Below are 12,613 nucleotides of genomic sequence, written 5' to 3' on the forward strand. Positions count from 1 at the left end.
TGGAGTAACTGTTGCTATCGAAGGTGCGAGCACGATGGTTGATTTTGAGGTGATAGAAATCGTTGATGACATTAATCCATACCTTGTGCTCCTAGGAATTGACTGGGCCATTGACATGAATGGGGTCATCAATTTGAAGAAGAGGACAATGTTGTTTGAGAGAAAATCACTTCGGGTTGTAGTCCTGTTGGACCCTGTAGAAGGACTGCACTACACTGATCCAGTCCGTGACTATGAAGAAAGTGAAGATGAACTGGATCAGATATACAAAATAATAGCACGAGACCAAGACTGGATTAATCTGATGGCAGATGGATGGATTGCATGGGACCAAGAGAGTTCCGGCACTTGTGATTCAGATGAAGAGTTGCAGCATTGGCAGAATCAGCTGCATGAAGTATCTACACTGTGTTGTAACATGATGACTAAATCGTTGCATTGCATTTCGTCAGAGGTAAGGAACTTACCTTATTATGATGGTTTAATTGACGTGGATAATTTTTTGGATGTGTTTGAGCATGAATTCCCTGAGCATCACCGCTTCCAAGCATTAGATTTGGCACTACACGCTACACCTGCACGATGGTGGGGTACGCACAAGGATAGTTTTGATGGATGGCGGGATTACAAAAGAATGATGAGGTTACAGTTTGGGCATCCTAGTAGTAGAATGACTAAGAAATATGATGGGAGGGATGATCTGCGCGATCACATAGCGAAATGGACTAAAGCTTATGGAACAGAGCCACAACCAAAGTGGGTACACTTATTCTGCCATACTTTAGACACAACCCCTATGAACTGGTATTTGGAAATAGAGCTCTGCCATGGCACCGCGAAGTGGGATATATTGAAAGAAGGATTCTTGCTGACCTTAAACTTTGAGGATGACTTCGCGAGTATTGATGATGCGCTACAAGAAATTAAGGCGATTATCTTCAGAACACCTCAAGAACCTTTGGAATGGGTCCAACCAGATTGGAGCACCCAGCTACACCATGCACTAGAATGTTATAATGTGGCCGCTGAAGAGGAGGATGATGACCCAAGGAATATTAATATTCCGAAGGCAGAGGGGCATCGAAGTCAAAGGTCCACAAATAGGGAACCCAGACATCACCGCGCTATTGAAGACAAAGGAAGTCAACATTGGTACTGAAGTAGAACCAAAATTTGCAAAGATTGGAGATTATTGGGACAATGCCATTATGGATAAAGTCACCGAGTTACTCCATGAATACCATGATCTTTTTCCTACCAGGTTTTCGGACCTGAAGGGCATAATAGGTGACTTGGGTGTTATGAATATTACTCTGAAGCCGGACATGAAGCCTATTAATCAGATGCCATATCATCTTAATCCAAAATAAAAGGAAAAGGTTCGTCAGGAGTTGGATAAGAAATTGGAGGCGGACATCATAGAACCTGTGGAGGAATCTGACTAGGTAAGCCCGATGGTGGTTTAGGAGAAGAAACAGAAGTGTGAAATAAGGATTTACACAGATCCGAGGAAGCTTAATGGTTCCTGTGTCCATGACACATTCCTGATGCCATTTATAGATGAAGTATTAGACAATGTTGGAGAGAAGGAGGCCTACTCGTTCACTGATGTATTTTATGGGTACCATTAGATCAAGATCGTGCCAGAGGATAGGAAAAAACAACCTTCGCGATAGAATGGGGTTGTTTCCAATATACTGTGATGCCGTTTGGACTCAAGAATGCACATGTGATATTCTCTCGCATAATTATAACAATGTTTAAGGAATTCATTCATAAGTTCTTGGAATTATACTTTGATTATTGGATGATGTTTGGATTAGTGAAGCACCTTGTAGAATGTCTGCACCTGATGCTAGATACATGTCACAAATACTAGATCACGTTGAATCTAAAGAAATGCTTATTCTATGTTCGATTTGGGATATTTCAAGGCCACGTGGTATGCAAGCAAGGATTGATGGTGGATCCTACAAAGATTGCGGTGATAGTAAATTTGAAGACCCCAAGGAGCGTTAAGCAACTGTGCATGACACTGGGACATACAAGATATTACAAGAAGTTCATTAAGGCTTATGCTTAGATTATTGTGCCCATGGAGAAATTTTTGAAGAAGGACACCACATTCTATTAAGAATGTCAGCGCAGTTTGGATGTATTGAAAGAGAACATGGTCACCATGCCGATCTTAGTCTTCCCTGATTGGAAGAAGGAATTCAATGTACATGTCGATGCCTCTTGCATTGTGTTGGGTGCAGTGATAACATAGGACGGTGAGGGAGAAATGGACCATCCTATAACCTTCGCGAGTAGGAAATTATCAAAGGCCGAGAGGAATTACTCAACGATGGAGCGCGAAGGGTTGGCTATGGTGTACACGCTTCAAAATTTCAGGCACTATCTGTTTGGCAGACATTTCAAAATGTACACAGAACATTCTACCTTGGAATACCTGGTCAATAAGCTTATGTTGGGGGGGAAGATCTATAGATGGTTGCTACTATTCTAGGAGTATGAATTTGAGGTAATTGTGAAGCTAGGGAGGTTAAATGTAGGACCTGATCATCTTTCGCGAATCGAAACCAGAGAGGAGGAAGGGTTACCAAATGCGCAACTCTTTGCGGTACATGTAGTAGATAATGATTTTGATGATATCATCTACTTTTTGACTATGAGGATGGATCAAGAAGGGTATACGAGTAAGTAAAAGAAGGAATTAGTAGTGCACACAACATACTTTTCAGTGATTGTGGGACCACTGTATAAGATGGGTGCCGATGACATATTACAAAGATATGTGCCAGTTTTTGAGAGGGATAGCATTCTCGTTGAAGCTCATGGAGGGGCTATGGGAGAACATTATGCAGGAAAGGCGACTACGCAGAAGATTTTGCACGCAGGTTTATGGTGGCCTACGTTGCATAAATATTCCAAGGTGTATTGTAGGGCATGCAATGCATGTCAAAGAAATAGTAGACCATCAAAGAGGGATGAGTTTCCACTAAATCCCCAAGTATCCTTGTAGCCATTTGAAAATGGGTGATTGATTTCATTGGGCCAATTCAGCCCCCAGGGAAGAAACTGGTGTGCACTATATCATCACCGCGATGGAAATATCTAACCAGATGGGTAGAGGCATAACTAGTTAAGGATTGTACAAGGGCTACAAAAACGGATTTTTTGTTTGAGTATGTCTTAACTAGATTTGGCTGCATGAAGGTGTTGATGAGTGATCAAGGAACAAACTTCCTAAATGAGGCGATCAACGTATTAACGGAATAATTCTAAGTCTACCATCAGAAGAGCACTCTGTATCATCCACATGCTAATGGAATAATTGAGGCCTTTAATAAGATTTTGGAGAATGCACTTGTTATCACTCAGGTTGTCCTTCTAGTCAGCTCAAAAGGATACAGCCGAGGTAACCACAGACCAATCTTTAGACTGCAGGTTCTAGCCCACCTGCAATCAAAGAGGGCTCTCTCTTTCTGATTTAGCTTTGTTGATAAGGTTTTTAGGCTAGTTATTGAGTTCAAGGGGTTTTGTTTTGATTTTTGGTGGGAAGGATGATACTTTCAGTTAAAGAGGCAGGGATAGCATGAAAGTTTTAGAACCATTAGGCGTGGAGTCAAGGAGTAGGACTACTAGTGCTTTTTCTTGGTCACAAGAGGGAATTATGGAGCAAGACAGCTGCATATGAAACAATCATTCAAGGTAAAAGAGATAGATTAAAGGCTAAGGAATGAGGGGCAATTAAGAATCCCTCATTCAGGTTAGCAAAAGGAAGATAAACGAGCCCTATCTAGGAGCAACTAAGAATTCCTAGATAACAGTCATTTATATGTGAAATAGATCAAACATGAGCCATAACAGAATTCATATTTATGCCTAAATCAAGAGGAAAACATTAAGAAACCACATAAACTGAGCATAGAGTGCAGCTAAGCAAATTCTAAACCAATCCTTTGTTCTGTGAATTTGAGCATATGTGAAATTGAAATAACAGAGGTAAGGAACACTTATTGATTTATACTGCAACACAAGAATTCCATATTCAATTCTTCAAACCATTAGACACAGAGTAGACAGTCATTCCTCCAAGCTTTTCAACAATCTTTGATTAAATAAAAAATCTCAGATATACAGTGCGAGTCTCTAATGAGGATTATCAACTAGCCAACCCTTTTTACAATATAGAGGGTTCTATAAATAGGGAAAATTATCCAAAATTAATCTATTACAGCCGACCTAAACAGGTCCGACAGAAAATGATTACTTTAACCTAATCTTATCCAGAAATAAATGCATGAAAATATCTTTGAGCTGCGCTGAGGGCAGCTGTGTCAAACTGAGTTAATGTCTGTCCTGGGTGGCTCGGTGCAGTCTTTCTGTAATAACTGTGATTTGTCTTTTATCTCCACCTCTAACTTGGTTTTGCTGCTGTTTGCTGGCATTAATGTGCACTAATCCCGACCAGATAGGCTTTTAAATGGCCTTAACTGCTTTGCTGACTTTGATGGAAGTCTTTAATTTTCACCTGCTTCGATGTTGCTGAACTGATACTCTTTGCCGCTTCATCTTCCCTCTGATACTCTTTGGCGCTGATCCTGGAGTCTTTAATGTCTTCTGAGTGGTTTAGACTGTCCCATCGATCTTTCATGGCAGCTGTTCGGCCCTCTGTTGCTTTAAAAACTGTGTTTGCCCCTTTCTGAATGCTTCGCGAAGAAATTCTGGTCATTCTGCGCCTTTCGGGCTTGCTGGGGGCCGCATGGTGAGGGGATTTCCATTTTGGCCTATTTCCCATAGCCATGCGCGCATAAAAAACTGCCTCAGATTCCGATTCCGGGCTTCCTAGGCTGCGATTTGTGCCTTTCGCACTTTTTGACGATGACGTCAGTGGTGGGTCCCAGTCCGACGGTGATGTGGTAGGATGACGTCAGTAGTACGGCCGGGTGACGTGGCGGTACGGCGGAGGAGGTGACATGGTGGTATGGTGGCAGCTACGTGGCAAGGACACGGTGGCAGGAGGCCGGTGCGGGATGGTGATGTGGCAGGATGACGTCACCCGGCGGAGGCGGTATCCAGTTTCATGGCGCACCGCCTTTCCGCATAGGTGGTATTGGAAGAGGGGGCTCCGCCACAGCCGGGAGGGCGACGCGTGGCGGGAGTACGACGGGAAAACCGCCGATCTCCCGGGCGTTAACCCTCGGCAGCTTCGGAGATGAGAAGACCCGCCCACCGTAGATCTGTGGCGCGGGCGATCGGACGGATGGCGGAACAGATGAGGCGGCGGAGGGATAATGGACGGGGCCCGCGGCGCATTTTGAATAATTTATTAAATGGCGGGGGGGTTTAAACGTTAGAAAAGTGGGTTTACGGGGTTATAACAGATTTTAAAGGCATCGGAAGGGGTCCGAAAGCCGAGAAAGATGGATTTTATGCCGTTTGAGAAGGGTTTTAAGGCAAAACAAGGGGTTTATGCCTTGGGAGAGTAAAAACAAGTTAAATAAGATGGTTTTTATACACATGAAAGGAATTTTATGTTGTGTGATAGAGTAAAATGCATAAAAAGATAGTTTGAGGGTGGAAATGATGGCTCTTGCTGAGTTTCAGATAAACTTAGCAATTCCCAATGAACTTATGGTTATGTTTCAACCAGGGGGAGGGAATAAGTATATAGGGGAGCTATTAAAATAATTTTAGTAGGGGAAAGGGAAAACCAATAGGGATTTACATAATAGAATCAGAAGTTAATATGAAAGTGTGAAGAAAGCGCTAAGTATGTGAATCTTAGGCTATTAGGGGGGATAGAACTTGTAGAAGAGATATCAGCACTCCTAAGTAAAGCAGATCTCTACATAGGTAGATGTTTTATGAAACATGATGAAACTGAGAGGCTCAAGCAGATCTTGACCTCTTCAGGGAAGTTAGTGAGTGATTTGGGGAATTAGAAGAAGGGGGAGTTAGACATGCCTAGCTTGAGCTCCTCCATATGAAAAACTACATCATAACTGTGATCTGTAGTAAAATATCACTTTGAAACACAAAATTGATCATAAATCAACATTCTGCAACCTCAAAACTACCTACCCAGCCTACTTACCTAACATTTTTTCTTCTTTTTGGTTTGGGTGCACTTAGACTTGCAGACCCTGATTTACAATTTTTCTTTTGACTGTCCTCCTATCTAAATCTACACTTATTTCTGCCAAGGGCCCAGATTAAGTAGTTGGGCTCCTTTGATTCTCTACCTATCTACAAATCTGCCAAGATTAGGCTGTTTGGACAGATATTCATTCTCTATTTCTAAAGCAAGAAATTGAAACCTAGGGAAGCCAAGATTAAGCTGTTTGGACTTCCCTTAACAGAACATTCTTCAAAAATGGTTAAGTCATCAAAATTGGAATACAGCAGTGGCATTTGGACTGGCACATTTTCATGGTCCCTTCTTTGGCCTCTTTCTGGAAATATGGAGCATTGCAGGATGCAAAGTATGACATATTTGGCATGTAAAAAATGTCAATCATGAAAGATGAACACCTGTTGCAACAGGAGGCTAATTGTGGCTCCGCTTGGGGATGGATTTTCCTTGTGAAAAGCCAAGAACAGCAGGTCAGACTGCCTTGGTCTTCTATTGTTGATGTGAATTGAAAAACGCTCTTGATGCTGGCTGCTAAAAGTGTGAAACTTGGAAATATAAACAACCCTCTACTCAACTGCATTGTCATGAAAAGTGAAACACTGCCTGTTTTCTTCTGCGTGCTTAATATTATGTACAATGTTGCCTGAGCATCTGCCTTTGAAAAACATAAGATCAAACTGATGTATTTCTCTTTAGCCTTGGTCTAGAAACAGTTGCTGATGTGAAATTAAAAAATGCTCCTCTCTTATTGATACTGTTTGACTGAAGACTGCAAGCTGCAAACAGTTTGCTTTTACCATGAATTTCTGTGATATAACAGTACTACTCTTGCTGTTTTGCTGAGTTTAATGCAGAGACAGAGCTTTAAAAATGGAATACTGGCATTGGCTGTGTCTTAGCAAACTTTGCTGCTGCTTCTCTACAACCGAACTGCTTTATACAAAAAATAAACAAAGTGCTGACATATACAAATATCAATGTACAAAGAGATATGTACAGTGCTGGATTGTATCCCTTTAAAAGGGATCATGGTAATGTTTTAACATTCGGCCATTAATAGGGCCTTCTTCAGCAGTGCTGCCCTCTACAGATTCGAGAAAATATGTGTTATTCCCCTGAACAACAGAAATAACAAATGCCCTTTCCATAAAAAATCAAATTTTGCATGTTTTCCCTTGTCTTCTCTTTGTGAATCCCACCTTATAACTTTGTTGCCAACACAGAAATCTTTCGCCTTAGCTCTTTTGTCAAACATCTTTTTGAGCTTCTCTTGCAAAATCTGAGCTCTGTCATAAACTTGCTCTCTAGTTTGCTGAAGATGGATGGTCTGTTTGATTCTTCGTTGAATGTCATTTGGTTTAGCCTGAATCTCCTGTAACAGTTTGATAGTAGGGATTCCCAAGGATGAAGGAAATCTGGCCTCCATGCCATATACTAGCTCATAAGGGCTCATCCCAATGGATTTCTTTGTTGAAAGTCTATCTGCCCATAGGGCATTTGTGAGCTTTCTATGCCAGTTCTTCTTGTTTTCTTCTAGCACTTTCTTTATGATATTAATCAGGCTCTTATTAGATGACTCAGCCAAGCCATTACCTTGGGGGTAATAGGCTGTGGAATGCCCCAAGGTGATGTGAAATTTATGGCAAAAATTTATCATTTTTTTGGATTTAAAAGCAGCGGCGTTGTCAGTAATGATCTTCTCAGGGCAGCCAAATCTAGAAAGGATATTGCACTCAAGGAATTGGATAATGATGGTGTCATTGGCTTGTCTGCATGGGATGGCCTCAACCCACTTGGTGAAATAGTCGGTGGCTGTTAGAATCCATTTGTGCTGGCCTGAGGAGGAGGGATGGATTTCTCCAATGAATTCAAGACCCCATTGTTGAAAAGGCTTTTCAGTTGAGATGGGTTTAACGGTTAGGGGCAACAGCTTTCTTTTGCCCTCAAAGATTTCGCATTTGTGACATGAAATGGCAAACTTCTTTACATCTGCAAAAAGAGAGGGCCAATAGAAACCAGCCCTTAGAATTTTATCAGTAGTGGACTTCCAATATAAATGTCCTCCACAGTCACCTGCATGGAATTCTTTCATGACGTTGTTAGTTTCATTCATGGTTAAACAATTAAGCAGTATGCCTTCAAGATTTTTCCAAAATAATGTACCATCTATGACACAAAACTTTGAAGCCTTCATCTTCAGAAATCTTTTCTTAGTTCTGGACAATCCTAGGGGAGCAAACAGGTTTAACAATACAAAGCATATATCAACATACCATGGGGATTGCAAAAAGGTTTCACTGATCTGTGGAGTCGCCAGCTCCTGTTCATTGTCCAATTGGTTAATGTCTAAGGCTTGAAATTTTGTTTCGGACATCAATTTGGCTGAACCTTGTCCCTTTATCAGTTTGGTTGGTTTTATTTCTATGTCATACTCAAGGATGTTAGAAATCCATTTGCCTCTTTTTCCCTCTAACCCCTCTTGGGTTAATATGTCTTTTACAACAACATTTGGGACATAGGCAATCACATGTGAATATAAAATGTAGACTCTGAAATCTTTGATTGCTTTAACAAGGGCGTAGGCCTGCTTTTCCATGATTTGGTACTTCAAAGGGGCATCTCTTAAGGCTCGGTTGAAAAATGCAATCGACTTTTCATTTCCCTGATCATCCTTTTGCAAAAGGACAACAGCTATGGTGTGATCAGATTCAAAAGAAAATATGATAAACTCCCTATCAAATTGTGGACTTGTGGACAGGGGCTTGGGTTAAGGCAGATTTAATGCCCTCAAAGGCTTGCTTGGTCTCAAGAGACCATCTTACCTTGGCATCCTTTTTTAACATGTTACTTAATAGTCTTATTAGCTCGGCTAGATTTGGAATAAATCTCCTCAAGAAGTTGATTTTTCCAAGGAATGCTTGCAACTCTTTTATGTTTCTTGGATATGGGACTTGGAGGATGGCTTGAATTCTTTCAGGATCAATTCTAATCCTGTCCTTTGATATGATATGGCCAAGTAGGTTGCCTTCTTCAAGGCCGAAGGGGGACTTCTTGGGGTTCAAGGAAATGCCATATTTCCTACATGTCATGAATATTTGCCTCAAATGTTTCAGGTGCTCTTGATCAGATTTGGAGAAAGGGGTTAAGTCATCAAGGTAGACAACTAGGAAATCATGTATTTCTTTGGCAGATGCAATATCCATTGCCCTTTGAAAGGTAGCACCAGCGTTTTTAAGTTCAAAAGGCATCTTCACATACTTAAATGTTCCCGACGGTTTGGTAAAGTCTGTCTTGTCTTGGTCATCTGGGTGAACCAGTATTCGATTAAAACCTGAAAAGCCATATAGCAAAGAGATTCTAGATGACCCCACTACTCTCTACAGAATCTGATCCATTTTGGGCAATGGGTAGTGGTATTTTAGGGAGACTTGATTTAAATTTCTTAGGTCTACACATAGCCTAATCTCACCTGTCTTTTTCCTTGTGGGAACAAGATTGGATACCCATTCAGAAAATCTGATGGGTGCTATGATACCTACTTCAAACATTCTTTTCACTTCCTTTTCAATCAAAGGGAGAAGCATAGGATTGATTCTCCTCAGTTTCTGTTTGAAGGGCTTTTGGTTTGGTTTTAAGGGAATGGTGTGTTGGATTACTGAGGTGTCATAGGACTTCAAGTCCTCATAACTCCAAGCAAATACATCTTGGAATTCTTTGAACAAATCAACATATTTAGGCTTTTGATCGGGTGGCAGATTTTTGGATAATTTGATCATTTTGGGTTGCTCTGCTGTTCCAATGTCGTGCTCTTCTATATCGGTGTTTGAGGGCTGCATTTTTGGTTTTTTGGGAACATCATTTGCATCAAACATGTCTTCCAATGGAGTGAGGCCGACAGGGAGAAAGTTATCTTTCAGATCAACGATCTCAATCTCTGTTTCTGCTATGTCCTCCAAATGCATCTGTTTTAGCTCTTCTATATGTGTATTATCAAAGACAGTTGGGTTTAACATTTGTTTGACTGTTACAATAGTTACAACCTGCTGATTTTCATTTGTTTGCAGTTGTTCATCTGTCATAGCATCCATGTCAATGTTAATATTTGAAAACTCATGCTCAAGAGTGAGGAAATTGTTAATCTAGGCATCATTCTCGAACACTTGCCAATCTTTAACATTATTTGGGATAGCGGGCCTATGTTTTATCTCAGCAGTAAAATGGTGATTTGGCTCAAAGGGAAGCTTGCATGTACTAGCAAAAGTAGCTAGGCTGTGTGCATGAATGTTATGCTCTCTTGAAATCTTGGCAAGCTTGGATTCAGTGAATGCATTGAGTATACTAGTGGCAGTAGTCCTATAGGCCCTCATTCTATTGTCATTGGTAACAAAGTTACCTTTCATTTGTTGTATGATTAAATCAGAGTCACCTAGGATGGACACCTTTGCAGCTCCTAGAGCTTTGAGCAGTTTAAGGCCTAATAGGAGAGCCTCATACTCTGCCATGTTATTGGTGCATTTGAAATTTAGTCTGTAGGCATGGCCTTCTGCATGATTGTTATGTGTATTGTGAATCCAGACACCTGCCCCTGCTCCTAACTTGTTAACAGAGCCATCAAACTCTAGATACCATGTGATTTCTGTTGTGTGTGGAGCATGATTGTTCAGAGGTCTTTGTTTCAGCCGGATGTATACCCCAGGAAGTTTGTACACCCCTCCACGCGGGGGGGGGGGTGTGGGGGGGACTTGTCCCCCCCGCGGGGGTCCGGGGGGGCCGATCCCCCCCGGCTGGGGGGTCCGGGGGCCAGCGGTCCCCTGGCAGGGGCCGTGGGCAGCGCCCCCGAAGCTAAAAACAAATGTAAAATTGCCTTGTAAAAGTATAGTAATTTCTAGTCAATCTGGGCCGTTCATTAGGCAGATGATCTGACGGTAGAACTTATGTTTAGTTTAGGGTTTTTTGCCCTAGAAGGCAACCCCTCTCTTTGTATGAGGGCATTGTATTGGAGGCTGAGATATAGATGTGTATTCTGTGAACGAGAAACAGAGAGGTGAGACTGTGAGAGAAAACAAAGGATATTACAACGGATTTGTTGTAGGTTATGTCTCTTCATTTTGCTGGATAATAGAAAGGAAGGATTGGCTATTCGGGGTGGACGTAGCCCAAACTTGGTGAACCACATATATCTATGTCTCTCTTGTTTTGTGCGTTTTCTGTATTTATATTTCTGCAATATTTTATGTGTTCCATTGCTCCGTAATATATAATTTTCTAACAATTTCTTGCTTGTGGTTAATATCAAGAGTTTCAGTCACTTTTGTAGTGGGCAGATTTGAAAATTTTATTTGGGGAGGTTCTTCTTGTATGCTGGTTGCATCTGTTGTTTTGACAGTTTCATCAGTATGAGCAACCGATTCTTCATTGGTGCGTGTGTTTAGTTCTAAAGCCAACGACTTGTCATCAATGGGAGGACTTATTTCATCATTAAATAAAATAAAAGAATCCATATCAGAATGGATTGAGTAAATGGGAAAATTTTCAGGCTTGCTCTCACTAGTTACCACATATTTCATCAGTGTCTCTCTATACAGTCTTTTTGGTTGCCCAAAGACAGATATAGTGGCGTAAGAGAGATCTAATTGGAGGGATCCTTGGAGTTTTGCTCCCCAAGATCTTGACAATAACATGCCATACTTTGGTGGAATGTCAGCAACCACCACATCCATGAGGATTGTCTTGTTAGGAAATTGGACTAAGGAGACACACAGGTCTTTGATGAGGCCTAGACACTTGACTTGACTTGAGTCAAAGGAGAATAGATCTTTGTAGGGTCTTGTAACATCAAGGTTCAGCTTTTCCATTACAGCTTTGGGCATAAGGTTGTGTGAGGCACCTGAGTCAAACATGGCATTGTGTAAGACTTTGTCATGTATATGTAAACTGACATAAAAGGGTAAGACAGATCCATATGTTGATTTTCCATTAACTTCTGGACCGAACAGTAGTTCAGGTTGATCATCAAGAACATTCACATCATCCTTAACCTCCGGCATTTGAAGTGATCTCTGAATTTGTTGCCTATACACATCATGTTTGGCAAGTTCAGATAAGGGAATGGATATCTTCAGTTTGCCTATTTCTGCCTCTAAGTCAAATGATCTTTCAGATTGGGTTTTAGTATTGTGAGAGGTAGGTTTCCCTTTTTCCATTGGAGTATCAGCAATTTGGACCTGTTTATCAGCGTTAAGGGAAGTAATTGCTTGCGGTTTTTTTTTGTTTTAGGAGGGCTTTTTGGAACGCTTTTCGAATTCTCTTTTGAGGAAAAGGGTGGCAAAGGCTGATCATTAGAAGGCTGCATTTCTGTTACGTCCTCTACAATCACTTGATGCGGGTTTGGGACAGGTATATCTGCTGGTTCTGTTATGACAGCCTTGCCTTTAATCTTGTTGGGCTGTTTGCCATCCTTTGGTTTACTAG

The sequence above is a fragment of the Pinus tabuliformis genome, chromosome J, assembly GCF_031772625.1.
Source record: "Pinus tabuliformis cultivar Carrire ecotype Pingquan chromosome J, CPIR1, whole genome shotgun sequence".
Lineage (NCBI taxonomy): Eukaryota > Viridiplantae > Streptophyta > Pinopsida > Pinales > Pinaceae > Pinus > Pinus tabuliformis.